Source organism: Ranitomeya imitator, chromosome 6, assembly GCF_032444005.1.
Source record: "Ranitomeya imitator isolate aRanImi1 chromosome 6, aRanImi1.pri, whole genome shotgun sequence".
NCBI classification, from domain to species: Eukaryota; Metazoa; Chordata; class Amphibia; order Anura; family Dendrobatidae; genus Ranitomeya; species Ranitomeya imitator.
The window spans coordinates 92,451,347-92,470,799 of record NC_091287.1 but is presented as its reverse complement, the minus strand read 5'-3'; the positions used below and the strand labels follow the sequence as shown (position 1 = coordinate 92,470,799).

General features: G+C 46.7%; 1 protein-coding gene across 1 annotated transcript in view; it reads right to left on the bottom strand.

Annotated features, from left to right (window-relative positions):
- Positions 1-19,084, bottom strand: part of TAX1BP1 (Tax1 binding protein 1) — a 152,095-nt gene extending 133,011 nt beyond the window's left edge. Inside the window, exon 1 of the mRNA XM_069729916.1 lies at positions 18,897-19,084. The gene's annotated coding sequence lies outside the window, so the exon portion shown is untranslated. The remainder of the gene's footprint in view (positions 1-18,896) is intronic.
- Positions 19,085-19,453: the final 369 nt, after the last annotated feature.

Here is a 19,453-nt window from a genome sequence, read left to right as displayed (position 1 = left end):
TATACTCACCTTTCCGAGGGAGCCCTTGTAGTCCACGGCAGCTTCCGGTCCCAGGGTTGGAATGAGCGCAGGACCTGTGATGTCGTCGCGGTCACATGACCGTGACGTCATGGCAGGTCTTTGTAGTGCAGGCGCGCAGGGCCTATGATGACGTCGCGGTCACATGACCGTGACGTCATGGCAGGTCCGTCTCGCGCAGGGCCTGTGATGACGTCGTGGTCACATGACCGTGACGTCATGGCAGGTCCTTCTGCCACCAGAACCTGCAACGGAAGATGGCGGCCGGAGCGAGCGGCTACGGAGGGTGAATATAGCAGGTTTTTTAATTTTTATTATTTTTAACATTACATTTTTTACTATTGATGCCGCATAGGCAGCGTCAATAGTAAAAAGTTGGGGACACACAGGGTTAATAGCGGCGGTAACGGAGAGCGTTACCTGCGGCATAACGCGGTCCGTTATCGCCGGCATTAACCGTGTTAGCGGTGACCGGAGGGGAGTATGCGGGCGAAAGGCACTGACTGCGGGGAGTAAGGAGCGGCCATTTTCTTCCGGACTGTGCCCGTCGCTGATTGGTCGCGGCAGCCATGACAGGCAGCTGGCGAGACCAATCAGCAAATGAATAACCGTGACAGAAGGACAGACAGACGGAAGTGACCCTTAGACAATTATATAGTAGATATTAGTCACTTCATATTGCACATTGCACTTTATTAATGTTCATATGTCTAATTGTTATACCTGTTTTTCTGTATTATATATGTGGATACATAATCACTGTGCTTATTAATTCTGTCACATTGAGCACTATCTATACTATACTGTAAATGGGGGTATTTTTAAGATCTCTAGTATTATGGCAGCCTATATGGTCTCCAACAAAATGGCCGGTGACTGTGCGCACACGCGCCTTGGACCGAATAGGTTTCCGGCTCCCCGACGATTAGCAATATTGGCTGCACCTGCATATCATTTGACGTCACTTGGCGATGTTCCGCCCTATGCAGGCGCGGCTATGACGGCCGGAAAGGGGGTCGGTGCCTGGTCTCAGATGCGCGTGCACCGACACGTCACCTACATTTCCGGTATGTGCATTACTTAAACAACAAAGAGTGGCCAATGTTTAACCCTCTTTGAGAAAGCTGACTGCGAAACATGCGTCAGGGGGTCGTTAGTGGAACAGGGAGAGTCTCTTGCCTCCTACATGGGTATTGTTATTTATTGGTAAATAAAAATGTATATGTTTTTATTGAGCATAAGTTTTGGGATTTCCTTACTCCGATTTTTTGTTGCATATGTATTTTGGAGTTACCCTGTCAGCCCTATTGGTGTGGATAGTAATAGTGGGGGAGCGATATCTTTCTGCTCTCAGCCATTAACCCGTGATACGCTTTGTGGGTTTTGTGTAGATCCTATGTATGTATATAGCAGCCACATAGTATATAGCACAGGCCACGACATATTCTTGAATACCCGATGTGTTAATACAGGCCACGCAGTATATAACACAGCCCAAACAGTATATAACATTGCCCACATAGTATATAACACTGTACAGTAAAAAGTAACAGTAAAAAGTTGGTCACACAGGGTTAATAGCTGCGTTAATGGAGTGCGTTACACCGTGGCATAACGTGGTCCATTAACGCTGCCATTAACACTGGCCAAGTAGTACATAGCCATGCAGTATATAACGCAGCCCACGCAGTATATAACATTGCCCACATAGTATATAGCAATGTGGGCACTATATGCGTGGTTTAAAAAGACTTAAGATAAAAAATAAACATATACTCACCCTCCGAAGGCCCCTTGCAGTGCGGTGCAGGCGGCAGCTTCCGGTCCCAGGGTTGGTATGAGCGCAGGACCTGTGATGACGTCGCGGTCACATGACCGTGACATCATGGAAGGTCCTTCTCGCATAGCATCCTTGGCACCGGAACCTGCCGCTTGCACTGCCGAGGACAGCACGCCACGTCGGAGGGTGAGAATAACTTTTTTTTTTTTTATTATTATTATTATTATTTTTAACATTAGATCGTTTTACTATTGATGCTGCATACGCAGCATCAGTAGTAAAAAGTTGGTCACACAGGGTTAATAGCTGCGTTAATGGAGTGCGTTACACCGTGGCATAATGCGGTCCATTAACGCTGCCATTAACCCTGTGTGAGGGCTGACTGGAGGGGAGTATGGAGCGGGCACTGACTGCGGAGAGGAAGGAGCAATTCATTCATCTAGCAATTCTGCTACAATAAAAAACTTGCATCAACAATCATCATATACAGATCTCACAGGCCCTAATCTACAAAACAATTCCTAGTGTGCAGCAGGGCAATAATTAGGGGCTTAGTATAAAAGGAGGTTACTAGAGGAGGCCATACTCTCCCATCCCCATCGACAAGGTCTTCCCAGTAATCAAATTTTTACACTTTTTCCCCCATTGGAGTCTTAGGAGCCCCATACCTAAAAAGCTAGCTGTCGGACAAACAACGGTTCAGCCAATCTTTTGGGCGACAGCCAACGCTCCAGACTCCCTCATGCACAGGAACTCTTGCTCTACCCTGCGAGAGAGCTGATACCAGACTCTAGAGGTGGCTTATCTTGACAAGGCATGACGGATCATTACCTTCTCCAACTTCCTCGGTGGACAGTGCTCTGCGTTCCCGTATGTTAGTTGCACCATTAATGTCGTAGTACTCGACTACAAAGTACTTGACTGTGCACCTCCTGCTCTTCAGAGCAATTCTTGAGATCAACAAGGTGTTCACGTGCCCAGGACCTCCTTTTTCTTCATCACCTCAATCTCTGTATACGTGACACCACTGCACCAGAATACCCCACAAGGTTTGCAGAGCTTTTAAACACTGTGCCCAGCTAGTCTAGCATCGATAACTAGATTTTCCCATTCTCAAATAAATTCACACCAAAACGGATTCACAGATAAGTGACTTGCTTCATTTTCTGCAGTCCTCCGGGGTTACAATTGTCATACAAAGAAGCTCCAATTGTGAAACGGCGGGCGCCTCTAATAAGGTGGACATTTTACATACGTCGGACTTTCAAAGTCGGGAACCTTTTGGTTTGTGAGCAGGATGCAATAAAAACTACACTACTTCCTCTGGTTGATCTGTGAAGTTTACATCTTGGCTGACAATTCATGATTTAAAAGGGGTTGTCTCAAAATTGTGAGTTATCCCCTATCCACAGTATAGAAAGCATCTCACTGCTGGTTCCCACACTGTCCCTGAGGGGGTAAATGGGTTGGAGATCAAATCTGCTCCCTTCTCATAAATTACCCTACACATTGGCAAATTTTAACATATACTTCTGCGGTTTTGCTGCGGATGTGCCCGACTCAATGCAAGTCAATGGGTGCAGAAACGCTGCAGATCCACACAAAGAATTGACATGCTGCGGAAAAAACAACGCTGTGTTTCCTTGTGGTTTTTTCCGCAGCATGTGCACAGCAGATTTGGTTTTTCATAGGTTTACATGGTGCTGTAAACCGCATGGAAAACTGCTGCAGATCCGCAGCATCAAAAACGCCACGGATCCACGGTAAAATGCGCAACGTGTGCACATGGCCTGAAGGTGCTGACCAGATGGCACCTGACCCCTGCCAGAGTGGCCAAAGTAGTTCCTCGCTACTCCCCCGATTGCTTCAGATGCTGCAATTCTATCAGAGATATGTACCATGTATGGTGGTTATGCCCCATAGTTCGTTAACTCCCGATCAGCAAATACTTTCTGATTCTCACGGTCATCAATATCAATCTTAAAAAGAATCCATTGGAAGCCATACTGAATATGCAAATCCCTAGTATCTCCAAGTATTATAGACTCATCTCGCTTTTATTTTTAGCAGCTAAAACAAACTATAGCTTCGGTCTGGGAGAAACTAAGCCTTGCCTTTTTGGAAGTCAAAAGACACCTTTCACAGTACATAATTAATGAAAAATTTACAACCTTAGGCTGCCGTCACACTAGAGGTATTTGGTCAGTATTTTACATCAGTATTTCTCAGCCAAAACCAGGAGTGGGTGATAAATGCAGAAGTGGTGCATATGTTTCTATTAGACTTTTCCTCTAATCGTTCCACTCCTGGTTTTGGCTTACAAATACTGCTAGTGTGACAGCAGCCTTAGGCTACTTTCACACATCAGGTTTTTGCCGTGAGGCCCAATCTGGCGAATTTAAAAAAAAAATGGATCCGGCAAAATTTGGCACCAGATACGTTTTTTTTCTCATAGACTTGTATTAGCGCTGGATGACCTCGCGTTTCATCTGTCAAAAATTGTCGGGCCGGCGGCCAGAGAGAATGCACAGAGGAACATTTTTTGTGTCCATCTAAAAAACGGCCAGCGACGGATCCAGCGCCATGCAGCTTTTGCTATAATGGAAGCCTATGGCGCAGGAGACGTCAAATGAGTGAATCTGGGGACTGATTCCGTTTTGTTTTGTTTTTTTTAACTTGAGCATGCCCTGAAGCTGCATCTCGCTCCTCTTCCCTCCCCAGACCACCTAGTGCCTGGACATCAGCTACTCGGATCCAGCAAAAAAAAAAAACAGATCCATCGCATCAGTTTTTCACAACATGCAACGGATCAGTTTTTTTCAAAAGTGGCCGGATTCAGCCTGACTGCAAAAACCTGATGTGCGAAAGTAGCCTGAGGCTATGTGCACACGTTGCGGATTTTGCTGCGGATCCGCAGCGGATTGGCCACTGTGGCTTCGCAGCAGTTTTCCATGCGTTGTACAGTACCATGTAAACGTATGGAAAACAAAATTCGCATTGCACATGCTGCAACAAAAAACTGCGCTGTATTTTCTGCAGCACGTCAATTCTTTGTGCGGATTCCACAGCGGTTTACATCTGCTCCTCAATAGGAATCCGCAGGTGTAAAACAGCAGGTGGAATCCGCACAAAAAACACGGTAAATCCGCAGGTAATCTGCAATGCGTTTTACTTGCAGATTTAGCAAAAATGATGCGGGAAAAATTTGCACACCAATCCGCAAAGTGTGCGCATAGCCTTACTCACAGACAAGTCCATAAGGCTAGGTTCACATTGCGTTAATGGGTTAACGCTAAAGTTCTGCGTTGCATGGCGAAATTGTCACAATTAACGCCATGCAACGGGTCCGTTAGCGCACCCATTGACGGCAATGTGAATCTGATCTCTAGCGCATGCCATTTTCGGCACGCGCTAGCGATGTGCCGTTATTTTCTGACGGACCTCGGACGCTGCTTGCAGCGTCCGAGGTCCGTTCCTCGCTAGCGCAGATCGGGGATCTGCACTAGCGGGATAGGCAAACACGATCCCTATAGATACATTGCGTTAGCGCTATGCGCTTAACGGATTGCCCTAACGCAATGTGATCCTAGCCTAAGTTTGGTAGCTTGGCTTCCCTTGGCAGAATACCATTACCACACCCATTCGCCATGCCTCCATTCTGTCTAAGGTCGGTTTCACACGTCAGTGGCTCCGGTACGTGAGGTGACAGTTTCCTCACGTATTGGAGCCACTGACACACGTAGACACATTAAAATCAATGCATCTGTGCAGATGTCATTGATTTTTTGCGGACCGTGTCTCCGTGTGCCAAACACAGTCAATGGGTCCGTGTAAAACACGTACCGCACACGGACGTTGTCCGTGTGCAGTCCATGTGACGTGCAGGAGACAGCGCTCCAGCAAGCGCTGTCCCCCCCACATGGTGCTGAAGCCGCGATTCATATCTTCTGTGCAGCAGCGTTTGCTGTAAAGAAGATATGAATTATCCATTTTTTTTGTGGTTTTTCGCGGCTCCACCCATAGGGGTGGAGCCGCATATTCATTACTGTAAATGAGCCGCCCCACGTGACCGCAAACAGTAAAAGGTGCGGCCAGGACAGGAAGCAGCGACAGCCAACGAGGGAGCCGGGTGAGTATTTTCAGAACAGCGGGGGGGCGCACAGGGGGTGGGGACATGGACCTTTACTTTAACCCTGCTGTTCTGTTGGTCAAAAATGACCGACTTTGAACTTCAATATTCTTTAAAATATTCAAGATGCGGCTCTGAAACCCGTGGCCGACCGACCCATCCTCATTTAAGTCAATCAACCACAAGTTTCAGAACCGCATCTTGAACACCCCAAAAAATACCAAAGTTCAAAATAGGTCTCCCCAGACCGAACAGAACAGCAGGGTTAAACACGAAAAACCACAAAAAAAATGGATTATTCATATCTTCTCTACAGCAAACGCTGCTGCACAGAAGATATGAATCGCGGCTTCAGCACGATGCAGGGGACAGCGCTAAACTTTAGCGCCGTCTCCTGCACGGTGCGTGTGGTACCCAGTGGGCACACGGGCGGCACATGTGTGCCACACTGATGTGCCACAGAAACGCACGGGCACACGGACACGGATAATTCCGGTACCGATTTTTTCCGGTACCGGAATTATCTGGACGTGTGGAACTGCCCTAAACCGCTCGGCCGTCCCCGACTCTCCATGTGAAACCTAGTAATTGTAAACCTAACACACATCCCCGCTTAGGCTCCCCTCCATTGTCCTCCTCCTTCCATGTACCTTCCTTAAATCAAAGGTTTTGTATGAAAATATTGACTCGTATTATAAATGTAATATGTTAAAATTCCTAATAAAAAAAATTATTTAAATCTGCTCTAACCATAATATACACGACTGCTGGAAAAGGTGGAATACAGAGCTCAGCTCCCTCCGGCAGACCACACAGACATGCCCCCCAGCGATCAGTAAAGGCAGAATAGATTGCGGAGCCTGGTCCGAGCTTCTAGTGACAGAATGCACATCCGATATTAGACCTAAAACACTTTAAAAAGAACCTGTCATGTCCTTTGTATCATGTGAAGTGTCCCCACCGCATTGTTAGTGATACAATGGACATCATTGACACGTTTTTCCAATTAAAAAATAAATCACTTTATCTAGGTAAATCTTACCTGCATAAGAACAGGTTCCACTGATGCATGTCATTCAAAAAATAGTAGGAACAGCCCCCTGAGGAAGCCCAACGTGAAACGCGTGTTGGGGCTGCTGGACACACACTGGCATATATCTAATGGGTAAGATTAGCATGTCTCTATTACTTTACCCCTTTCTGGCCTTGGATATATTATGGGCCATATAGCAATTTATCTATCTGGAGGCTTTAACACTATATACTCTTGCTCTTTTACTATGCACTTTTTTTGAGGATTGTAACAGTATATACATTTTTAAGTGACTTGCTCATTGAACCAGTTTGCAACCACAGTGTGCTATGTCCTCTGTACAGTAACTCTGTCTGGACCTTGTTATGCAAGTCTGTATGTGATCTTTTGCTAATATTTATGTGAATAAAACTTATTGTCACTCTTTTTAAGTAATTGTTTTGGGACTTTTTACTCCAAGATTTGTTGTAGGATTTATATCTTACCTGCGTGTTTAGTTATAGGGGTGGGCTTAACCCCTTAGTGACAGAGCCAATTTGGTACTTAATGACCAGGCCAATTTTTGCAATTCTGACCAATGTCACTTTATGAGGTTATAACTCTGGAACGCTTCAACGGATCCCGCTGATTCTGAGATTGTTTTTTCGTGACATATTGTACTTCATGTTAGTGGTAACATTTCTTCGATATTACTTGCGATTATTTATGAAAAAAACGGAAATATGGCGAAAATTTTTAAAATTTTGCAATTTTCAAACTTTGTATTTTTATGCCCTTAAATCAGAGAGATATGTCACGAAAAATAGTTAATAAATAACATTTCCCACATGTCTACTTTACATCAGCACAATTTTGGAAACAAAATTTTTTTTTGTTAGGGAGTTATAAGGGTTAAAAGTTGACCAGCAATTTCTCATTTTTACAACACCATTTTTTTTTAGGGACCACATCACATTTGAAGTCATTTTGAGGGGTCTATATGATAGAAAATAATGAAGTGTGACACCATTCTAAAAACTACACCCCTCAAGGTTCTCAAAACCACATTCAAGAAGTTTATTAACCCTTTACGTGCTTCACAGGAACTGAAACAATGTGGAAGGAAAAAATGAACATTTAACTTTTTTTTGCAAACATCTTAATTCAGAACCATTTTTTTTATTTTCACAAGTGTAAAAACAGAAATGTAACCATAAATTTTGTTATGCAATTTCTCCTGAATACGCCAATACCCCATATGTGGGGGTAAACCACTGTTAGGGCGCACCGCAGAACTTAGAAGTGAAGGAGCGCCGTTTGACTTTTTCAATGCAGAATTGGCTGGAATTGAGATCGGACACCATGTCACATTTAGAGAGCCCCTGATGTACCTAAACAGTGGAAACTCCCCACAAGTGACACCATTTTGGAAACTAGACCCCTTAAGGAACTTATCTAGATGTGTGGTGAGCACTTTGAACCCCCAAGTGCTTCACAGAAGTTTATAACGTAGAGCCGTGAAAATAAAAAATCGCTTTTGTTTACACAAAAATGATCTTTTCGCCCACAAATTCTTATTTTCACAAGGGCAACAGGAGAAATTAGACCACAAAACTTGTTGAGCAATTTCTCCTGAGTACGCTGATACCCAATATGTGGGGGTAAACAACTGTTAGGGCACACCGCAGAGCTTGGAAGAGAAGGAGTGCCGTTTTACTTTTTCAATGTAGAATTGGCTGGAATTGAGATCGGACGCCATGTCGCGTTTGGAGAGCCCCTGATGTGCCTAAACAGTGGAAACCCCCCACAAGTGACACCATTTTGGAAACTAGACCCCTTAAGGAACTTATCTAGATGTGTGGTGAGAACCTTGAATGCCCAAGTGCTTCACAGAAGTTTATAATGCAGAGCCGTGAAAATAAAAAAAAAAAATTTTTTCCACAAAAAAGATTTTTTAGCCACCAAATGTTTATTTTCACAAGGGTAACAAGAGAAATTGGACCCCAAAAGTTGTTGTCCAATTTGTCCTGAGTATGGTGGTACCCCATATGTGGGGGTAAACCACTGTTTGGGCGCACGGCAGAGCTCGGAAGGAAGGAGCGTCGTTTTGGAATGCAGACTTTGATAGAATGGTCTGCGGGTATTATGTTGCGTTTGCAGAGCCCCTGATGTACCTAACCAGTAGAAACCTTCCACAAGTGACCCCATTTTGGAAACTAGACCCCCCAAGGAACTTATCTAGATGTGTGGTGAGAACTTTGAATGCCCAAGTGCTTCACAGAAGTTTAGAATGCAGAGTCGTGAAAATAAAAAATATTATTTTTTTCCACAAAAAAGATATTGTAGCCCCCAAGTTTTTATTTTCACAAGGGTAACAGGAGAAATTGGACTGCAATAGTTGTTGTCCAATTTATCCCGAGTACGCTGATGCGCCATATGTGGGGGTAAACCACTGTTTGGGCGCACGGCAGAGCTCGGAAGGGAAGGAGCGCCTTTTTGGAATGCAGACTTTGATAGAACGGTCTGTGGGCATTATGTTGCGATTGCAGAGCCCCTGATGTACCTAAACTGTAGTAACCCCCCACAAGTGACCCCATTTTGGAAACTAGACCCCCCAAGGAACTTATCTAGATGTGTGGTGAGAACTTTGAATGCCCAAGTGCTTCACAGAAGTTTAGAATGCAGAGTCGTGAAAATAAAAAATATTTTTTTCACAAAAAAGATTTTGTAGCCCCCAAGTTTTTATTTTCACAAGGGTAACAAGAGAAATTGGACCCCAGAAGTTGTTGTCCAATTTATCCCGAGCACGCTGATGCCCCATATGTGGGGGTAACCCACTGTTTGGGCGCACGGCAGAGCTCAGAAGGGAGGGAGCACCATTTGACTTTTTGAGCGCAAAATTGGCTGTCGTATTTGGAGACCCCCTGATGTACCTAAACAGTGGAAACCCCCCAATTCTAGCTCCAACCCTAACCCCAACACACCCCTAACCCTAATCCCAACCTCATCCATAATCCTAATCACTAACCCTAACCATAATCACAACCCTTACCCCAAAACAACCCTAATGTCAACCCTAACCATAACCCTAATCAAAACCCTAAATCCAACACACCCCTAATCCTAATCTCAACCCTAACCTCAAACCTAACCCTAATCCCAATACACCCCTAATCACAACCCTAACCTTAACCCTAATCCCAAACCTAACCCTAATCCCAAGCGTAACCCTAATGCCAACCCTAACACGAACCCTAATCCAAACCCTAACCCTAATCCCACCTCTAACCCTAACTTTAGCCCCAACCCTAGCCCTAACTTTAGCCCCAACCCTAACCCTAGCCCTAGGGCTACTATCACACTTGCGTCGTTTGGTATTCCATCGCAATCCGTCGTTTTGGACAAGAAACGGATCCTGCAAATGTGCCCGCAGGATGTGTTTTTTGCCCATAGACTTGTATTGCCGACGGATCGTGACGGATGGCCACACGTCGCGTCCGTCGTGCACTGGATCAGTTGTGTTTTGGCGGAGCGTCGGCACAAAAAAAGTTCAATGAAACGTTTTTTTGTACGTCGCATCCGCCATTTCTGACCGCGCATGCGTGGCCGTAACTCCGCCCCCTCCTCCCCAAGACATAGATTGGGCAGCGGATGTGTTGAAAAACTACAGCTGCTGCCCACGTTGTGCACAATTTTCACAACGTGCGTCGGTATGTCGGGCCGACGCATTGCGACGGCCCCGTACCGACGTAAGTGTGAAAGAAGCCTAACCCTAAGTTTAGCCCCAACCCTAACCCTAAATTTAGCCCCAACCCTAACCCTAAATTTAGCCCCAACCCTAGCCCTAACCCTAGCCCTACCCCTAACCCTACCCCTAACCCTAACCTAACCCTACCCCTACCCCTACCCCTACCCCTAACCTAACCCTACCCCTAACCCTAACCCTACCCCTAACCCTACCCCTAACCCTAATTTTAGCCCCAACTGCTGTTCTCCTGCCGGCCGGCAGATGGAGACAGATGGCGGGCGCACTGGGCATGCGTCCGCCATGTTCTGCTGCCGGCGGCCAGGAGGAGCAGCAAGAGGATCCAGGGACCTAGGTGAGTATGCTAGGGTCCCCGAATCCCCCTATTTCTCTGTCCTCTGATGTGCGATTACATCAGAGGACAGAGAATTACACTTTACTTTTTTTTTTTTGCGGTCGCCGGTAAACAGTTAATTACCGGCGATCGCAAAACAGGGGTCGGTAATACCGACCCCGATCGTGCTCTTTGGGGTCTCGGCTACCCCCGGCAGCCGAGACCCCAAAGATTCTCCCGGTGCCGGCCGGCGGGCGCACTGCGCCCGCCATTTTGAAGATGGCGGCGCCCACCGGGAGACACGAGGAGCATCGGGGGAGCTAGGTGAGTATTGGGGGGCCACCTGGGACCCCTTTTCTCTGTCCTCCGATGTGCGATCACATCGGAGGACAGAGAAATTAAAAAGAGATCGCTTTTTTTTTTTTTTTGCGATCGCCGGTAAACGGTTAATTACCGGCGATCGCAAATGCGGGGTGGGTTAAAACCCCCCCGAATCATGTTCTCTGGGGTCTCGGCTACCCTCGGCAGCCGAGACCCCGGAGAAAATCGGCCTCTGGGGGGCGCTATGGACTTTTTCCACAGCGCCGTTAATTAACGGCGCTGTGGTTTAAATACCCTTAGCGGCCGCCGTTAAAAGGCGTATCGGCGGTCGCTAAGGGGTTAAAGGGAACCTGTCGCCTGAATTTGGCAGGACAGGTTTGCGGTCATATGGGCGGAGTTTTTGGGTGTTTGATTCACCCTTTCCTTACCCGCTGGCTGCATGCTGGCCGCAACATTGGGTTGAAGTTCATGCTGTGTCCTCCGTATTACACGCCTGCGCAAGGCAAGATTGCAATGCGCAGGCGTGTAATACGGAGGACACAGCATGAACTTCAACCCAATATTGCGGCCAGCATGCAGCCAGCGGGTAAGGAAAGGGTGAATCAAAAACCCGAAAACCCCGCCCATATGACCGCAAACCTGCCCCGACAAATTCAGGTGCCAGGTTCCCTTTAATTGCATTCAGTCACGCTCGTCCCCGCCCACACAATTTGAATTGTTCCCAAGGTTGCGCCAACATCACTGTATATCCTGCGATTGTGCAGTGTTTATTGTTTTGCAGCGCTTGCGCAGTGTTTTAGGGTGAGCCGCGCTTGCGCATTGTCCATCGGCGATCCGTGCATGCGCTGTGATGAGGACTACCCACGTGTGCGCACTGAAGCTGCAAAACAATACACACTGAGCGGGATATACAGTGACATTGGCACAACCCTGGGTACAAGCCTGACAGAATGCAATGAAGCACACCCCTCTGACTAAACGAGCATGTAAAATAAGTAACGTGCCTTTTTAGAAAGATTGCAGCGGAGATTTTAATGTGGAAAAACATATTAGTGATGCACATTACATCACTAACAATGCACTGGGGGCATTTTACATGCTACAAAGGACGTGACAGGTTCCCTTTAATGACAGCAACTAACAATGAGAAAGGGAAAAAAAAAAAAACAACTGATCCCAAAGAATCCAAACTCCAGTGAGTGAAAAATTTAACCCATTAGTGACCGGGCCAAATGTTTCAAAACTGACCAGTATCACTTTATGTGGTAATAACACTGGAAAGTTTCAACAGAGCCCAGTGAGTTTAAGATTGTTTTTGGTGACATTTAAAAAAGAAAAAAAACTTTCATTTTTAAACTTTGACTGTTTATTAGTGCTGAGCGAACGTGATCCGATAAGGTGTTATCTGAGCATGGATGAGTGACTTAGGTGTTATATAAATATGTTGGCATCCCCGTGTCTGCACGTCTCGTGGCTGTCGAACAGCAGCGACACATGCAGGCGCTGGAACGTATTCTTCGAGCATGCACAAGTCACTGGTTAGCACATGACCATAGTCGGATAACACCTTATCAGAGCACGTCTGCTAATCGCTAATGATTATCCCTTTATTCCAGACTGTCACACCACATAAAATAGTTAATAAATAACATTGCTCTACATCACCACTATTTATAAAATATCTTTCTATGTTGAGGGAATGTTAAAAAGTTTAAAATTGAAGCAATTTTTCAAGAAAATTTACAAAACTTTGTTGTAGAGACTCAATTCAGTTCAGAAGTGACTGTTAACCCTCCGTCAGGGGCAACTGATCTGACAGGTGCAGCTCACTTCGTTTCATTTCTCTATTTTCAGTGGTTTGTCTGGGAAACACCATCCTCCCAGTACCTTCCTAACTTTAAAGGCTGTGTGACACCTGAGAAGCCTCTTGTGCTGCAGGAGATCAGATATCAGTGTTTTGGCTTCTCAGGCTCATTGCCCCTGAATGCGTCACACCTTTGACGATTAGAATTTGCTGTTTTATTCATCCCAATTGTTTTTTAGCTTGTTTTATGAATAGCTAGTGCTAAATTTGTGGATTTGTCATAGAAGGTTTTGTTAGAAATAAGAGTGTGCTTCTCAGGCACATTGCGCCCTAACACATATTCTCTCTCTTGATTCTGCTTTTCTTATGAAACGGGAGGAGAATATTTGACTTGTCCAATGCCCTTCATGTTCAGCAAGTGCAAAATATACTGCTTGATGATGAGACAGACCCCTTACAGCTAGAAGATTTAGGGGAAGAAAGTGACATTGATTCAGAAGATGATGTGGAAGAATGTCCAGATGTGTCTGATACAGATCAAGATGGAGAGAGTGAGGAGGATGCTCAACACATAGAAACATATTACTTTTCTAGTTATTAAACTTTTTTTTTTTTTACAAATGATTATGTGCATTCTCATTTATTACATTCCTATTAAGGTAACTGATCACTTTTAGAGCATTGAAATTTTTAAAAAAGGAAAATATAGCCAATTTCTAGCCTGTGCCGGACAGGCGCAATGCCCCTAAACTCGTTATGAAACATATTGCCCCTGACGGAGGGTTAAATAAAACAGCACCCCTTTAACATACTCAAAACTGCTGTCAAGTAGTTTGTTAACCTTTCAGGAATGAATAAAAAGTGGCACGACAAGACAGAAAATGTGTGGGGTTTTTTACCACCTAAATGTTGTTAACTTCTGAACAGGACACCATCGCCGGCAGACTAAAGGTATCTTCACACTGAACAACTTTCCAACAAGAACGGCAGCGATCCGTGACGTTGCAGCGTCCTGGATAGCGATCTCGTTGTGTTTGACACGCAGCAGCGATCAGGATCCTGCTGTGATATCGCTGGTCGGAGCTAGAAGTCCGGAACTTTATTTGGTCGTCAGGTCGGCGTGATTCGTCATGTTTGACAGCAAAAGCAACGATGCCTGCAATGGTTTTCAATGGAGCGAACAACCAGCGAGAACCATAAGTACGTCTCTGGATCGCTCCTGCATCGTTCTGGAGCTGCTGTGTTGGACGTCTCCTAGCGACCTAAACGCTGCAGCGATCGGCTCGTTGTCTATATTGCTGCAGCGTTGCCAAATGTGACGGTACCTTAAGGCTGATATTTGGGAATGAATTGCCAAGATAAAACATTAGGACCCCAATCATTATCTCAAAGTGTCAATAGGGTTGAAGAGGGAGACCCCACACTCTGGTAACCCTCTACGTGCCGTAGTCACTATTGCTAAGGGGTTAAAAATCCATTGACGGTACCAATGCAAACCGCGGCGGATGCAGCAGGTGGTCAGCTATAGTGGACAGCCGACACCTACTGCATTTTCACCCAACAGGCGATGCTACTGTCCAGTGTAACATACCGCACCCATCGGGGCTGCGGGTGATGGCGGTGACTGTACGCCATCCATCAGACATGAACATGTCAGAGGCCACCGCCATCTGCACAGGGCCTGAGCCAAGAGGCGCACAGAAGAGCACAGATGTACCAAGGGAGCAGCCACACTAGGGGGCACTAGAAAGAGAAAGGGACAGCACTAGGGTTAATTATAGCGTGACAATTTAAAAACGTAACTGTCATTTCTGGCATTCTGGGAGCAGTATTCCTATCAACACAATCAGCAAATCCTCAGCTGCAGCCTCAGCCTGCCTAGTAAGATAAGAAGACAGAACGGTCCTCCCTCCTCCCCAGCAATCAGAGGACTGTGACACAAGGAGGCCGGAGACATGGCTCCCTACAACACCACACACCTGCAGCCGCATCACTATGGTAACAGTACAGATAGCAGGCGTGTGTTGTAAGTTCACTGCTCCTTTAACCCCTTAGCGACCGCCGATACGCCTTTTAACAGCGGCCGCTAAGGGTACTTAAACCACAGCGCCGTTAATTAACGGCGCTGTGGAAAAAGTCCATAGCGCCCCCCAGAGGCCGATTTTCTCCGGGGTCTCGGCTGCCGAGGGTAGCCGAGACCCCAGAGAACATGATTCGGGGGGGTTTTAACCCACCCCGCATTTGCGATCGCCGGTAATTAACCGTTTACCGGGCGATCGCAAAAAAAAAAAAGCGATCTCTTTTTAATTTCTCTGTCCTCCGATGTGATCGCACATCGGAGGGCAGAGAAAAGGGGTCCCAGGTGGCCCCCCAATACTCACCTAGCTCCCCCGATGCTCCTCGTGTCTCCCGGTGGGCGCCGCCATCTTCAAAATGGCGGGCGCATGCGCAGTGCGCCCGCCGGCCGGCACCGGGAGAATCTTTGGGGTCTCGGCTGCCGGGGGTAGCCGAGACCCCAAAGAGCATGATCGGGGTCGGTATTACCGACCCCTGTTTTGCGATCGCCGGTAATTAACTGTTTACCGGCGACCGCAAAAAAAAAAAAAAAAGTAAAGTGTAATTCTCTGTCCTCTGATGTGATCGCACATCAGAGGACAGAGAAATAGGGGGATTCGGGGACCCTAGCATACTCACCTAGGTCCCTGGATCCTCTTGCTGCTCCTCCTGGCCGCCGGCAGAAGAACATGGCGGACGCAAGCCCAGTGCGCCCGCCATCTGTCTCCATCTGCCGGCCGGCAGGAGAACAGCAGTTGGGGCTAAAATTAGGGTTAGGGGTAGGGTTAGGGGTAGGGGTAGGGTTAGGGCTAGGGCTAGGGGTAGGGCTAGGGGTAGGGCTAGGGTTGGGGCTAAATTTAGGGTTAGGGCTAAATTTAGGGTTAGGGTTGGGGCTAAACTTAGGGTTAGGCTTCTTTCACACTTCCGTCGGTACGGGGCTGTCGCAATGCGTCGGCCCGACATACCGACGCACGTTGTGAAAATTGTGCACAACGTGGGCAGCAGCTGTAGTTTTTCAACGCATCCGCTGCCCAATCTATGTCCTGGGGAGGAGGGGGCGGAGTTACGGCCACGCATGCGCGGTCAGAAATGGCGGATGCGACGTACAAAAAAACGTTTCATTGAACGTTTTTTTGTGCTGACGCTCCGCCAAAACACAACTGATCCAGTGCACGACGGACGCGACGTGTGGCCATCCGTCACGATCCGTCGGCAATACAAGTCTATGGGCAAAAAACGCATCCTGCGGGCACATTTGCAGGATCCGTTTCTTGTCCAAAACGACGGATTGCGACGGAATGCCAAACGACGCAAGTGTGAAAGTAGCCTTAGGGCTAGGGTTGGGGCTAAAGTTAGGGCTAGGGTTGGGGCTAAAGTTAGGGTTAGAGCTGGGATTAGGGTTAGGGTTTGGATTAGGGTTGGTATTAGGGTTAGGGTTGGCATTAGGGTTACGCTTGGGATTAGGGTTAGGTTTGGGATTAGGGTTAAGGTTAGGGTTGTGATTAGGGGTGTATTGGGATTAGGGTTAGGTTTGAGGTTAGGGTTGAGATTAGGATTAGGGGTGTGTTGGATTTAGGGTTTTGATTAGGGTTATGGTTAGGGTTGACATTAGGGTTGTTTTGGGGTAAGGGTTGTGATTATGGTTAGGGTTAGTGATTAGGATTATGGATCAGGTTGGGATTAGGGTTAGGGGTGTGTTGGGGTTAGGGTTGGAGCTAGAATTGGGGGGTTTCCACCGTTTAGGTACATCAGGGGGTCTCCAAACACGACAGCCAATTTTGCGCTCAAAAAGTCAAATGGTGCTCCCTCCCTTCTGAGCTCTGCCGTGCGCCCAAACAGTGGGTTACCCCCACATATGGGGTACCAGCATACTCAGGACAAATTGGACAACAACTTTTGGGGTCCAATTTCTCTTGTTACCCTTGTGAAAATAAAAACTTGGGGGCTACAAAATCTTTTTTGTGGAAAAAAAAAAATATTTTTTATTTTCACGGCTCTGCATTACAAACTTCTGTGAAGCACTTGGGCATTCAAGGTTCTCACCACACATCTAGATAAGTTCCATGGGGGTCTAGTTTCCAAAATGGGGTCACTTGTGGGGGATTTCTACTGTTTAGGCACATCAGGGGCTCTCCAAACGCGACATGGCGTCCAATCTCAATTCCAGCCAATTCAACATTGAAAAAGTAAAACGGCACTCCTTCTCTTCCAAGCTCTGCGGTGCGCCCAAACAGTGGTTTACCCCCACATATGGGGTATCGACGTATTCAGGAGAAATCGCACAACAACTTTTGTGGTCTAATTTCTCCTGTTGCCCTTGTGAAAATAAGAATTTGTGGGCGAAAAGATCATTTTTGTGTAAACAAAAGCGATTTTTTATTTTCACGGCTCTACATTATAAACTTCTGTGAAGCACTTGGGGGTTCAAAGTGCTCACCACACATCTAGATAAGTTCCTTAAGGGGTCTAGTTTCCAAAATGGTGTCACTTGTGGGGGGTTTCCACTGTTTAGGCACATCAGGGGCTCTCTAAATGTGACATGGTGTCCGATCTCAATTCCAGCCAATTCTACATTGAAAAAGTCAAACGGCGCTCCTTCACTTCTAAGTTCTGCGGTGCGCCCTAACAGTGGTTTACCCCCACATATGGGGTATTGGCGTATTCAGGAGAAATTGCATAACAAAATTTATGGTTACATTTCTGTTTTTACACTTGTGAAAATAAAAAAATGGTTCTGAATTAAGATGTTTGCAAAAAAAAGTTAAATGTTCATTTTTTCCTTCCACATTGTTTCAGTTCCTGTGAAGCACGTAAAGGGTTAATAAACTTCTTGAATGTGGTTTTGAGAACCTTGAGGGGTGTAGTTTTTAGAATGGTGTCACACTTCATTATTTTCTATCATATAGACCCCTCAAAATGACTTCAAATGTGACGTGGTCCCTAAAAAAAAATGGTGTTGTAAAAATGAGAAATTGCTGGTCAACTTTTAACCCTTATAACTCCCTAACAAAAAAAAATTGTTTCCAAAATTGTGATGATGTAAAGTAGACATGTGGGAAATGTTGTTTATTAACTATTTTTCGTGACATAACTCTCTGATTTAAGGGCATAAAAATACAAAGTTTGAAAATTGCAAAATTTTAAAAATTTTCGCCATATTTCCGTTTTTTTCATAAATAATCGCAAGTAATATCGAAGAAATGTTACCACTAACATGAAGTACAATATGTCACGAAAAAACAATCTCAGAATCAGCGGGATCCGTTGAAGCGTTCCAGAGTTATAACCTCATAAAGTGACAGTGGTCAGAATTGCAAAAATTGGCCCGGTCATTAAGTACCAAATTGGCTCTGTCACTAAGGGGTTAAGGAAAGCATGCAGTGGCCTTGTCAGCAGACCTCCTCACCACGAGGGGGCGGCGCATGACGTCACGGGGCACCTGACAGCAGGCCCTTCACCTTCACGCACGCCTGCAGTGTGCGCCCCGCCCCTTCACACATGTCGGTCGGAGCGACGCAGTGATAACCACGCCCCCCGAACTGTCCTAACTACGCCAGAGAAGCCTGTACGAGCGGTGACCTCTGTGTACCGGACAGGGACGGCGGAACATCTACCGCGCGACCATACAGGCCAGCACCCGCCCCTAATCCCAGATAACACTGCGTTACAGAGCTATTACACCGAGGAGCGGGTCGTACCTATACAGGGATGCCGGTGGATGACTTGCTGGCCTTCAGTGCGGACCCCGGAGAGGAGAACGGAGGACACGCCAGCGGGTGTGCGAGACACAGCAGAGCCCCAGCGCTTCCGCGTGTCAGCTGCTCTGCTTGTTTTCGTTCTCGCTCTCGTCAGGCTACGTCACTTCCGGTTTCCATGATGGGGAGGTGTCAGCTGACTGGAATTCCTGGGACAGAGGCGGCTGTGATCCGCTGACGTCACCTGGGGGAGGAGCCCGGCGCTCACTGCCATGGAAACTGGGAAACAAACCTGCACTCACCTATTGTTTCCACACTGCTGTGTCAGTGATGCCCGGGGCTGAGCGCTGCCCCTCTGTGAGCACCTCTGCCCACATGTGTCATAAGTGCGGCCCCTCTGTGAGCACCTCTGCCCATATGTGATAAGTGCTGCCCCCTCTGTGAGCACCTCTGCCCATATGTGATAAATTCTGCCCCTCTGTGAGCACCTCTGCCCATATGTGATAAGTGCTGCCCCTCTGTGAGCACCTCTGCCCATATGTGATAAATTCTGCCCCTCT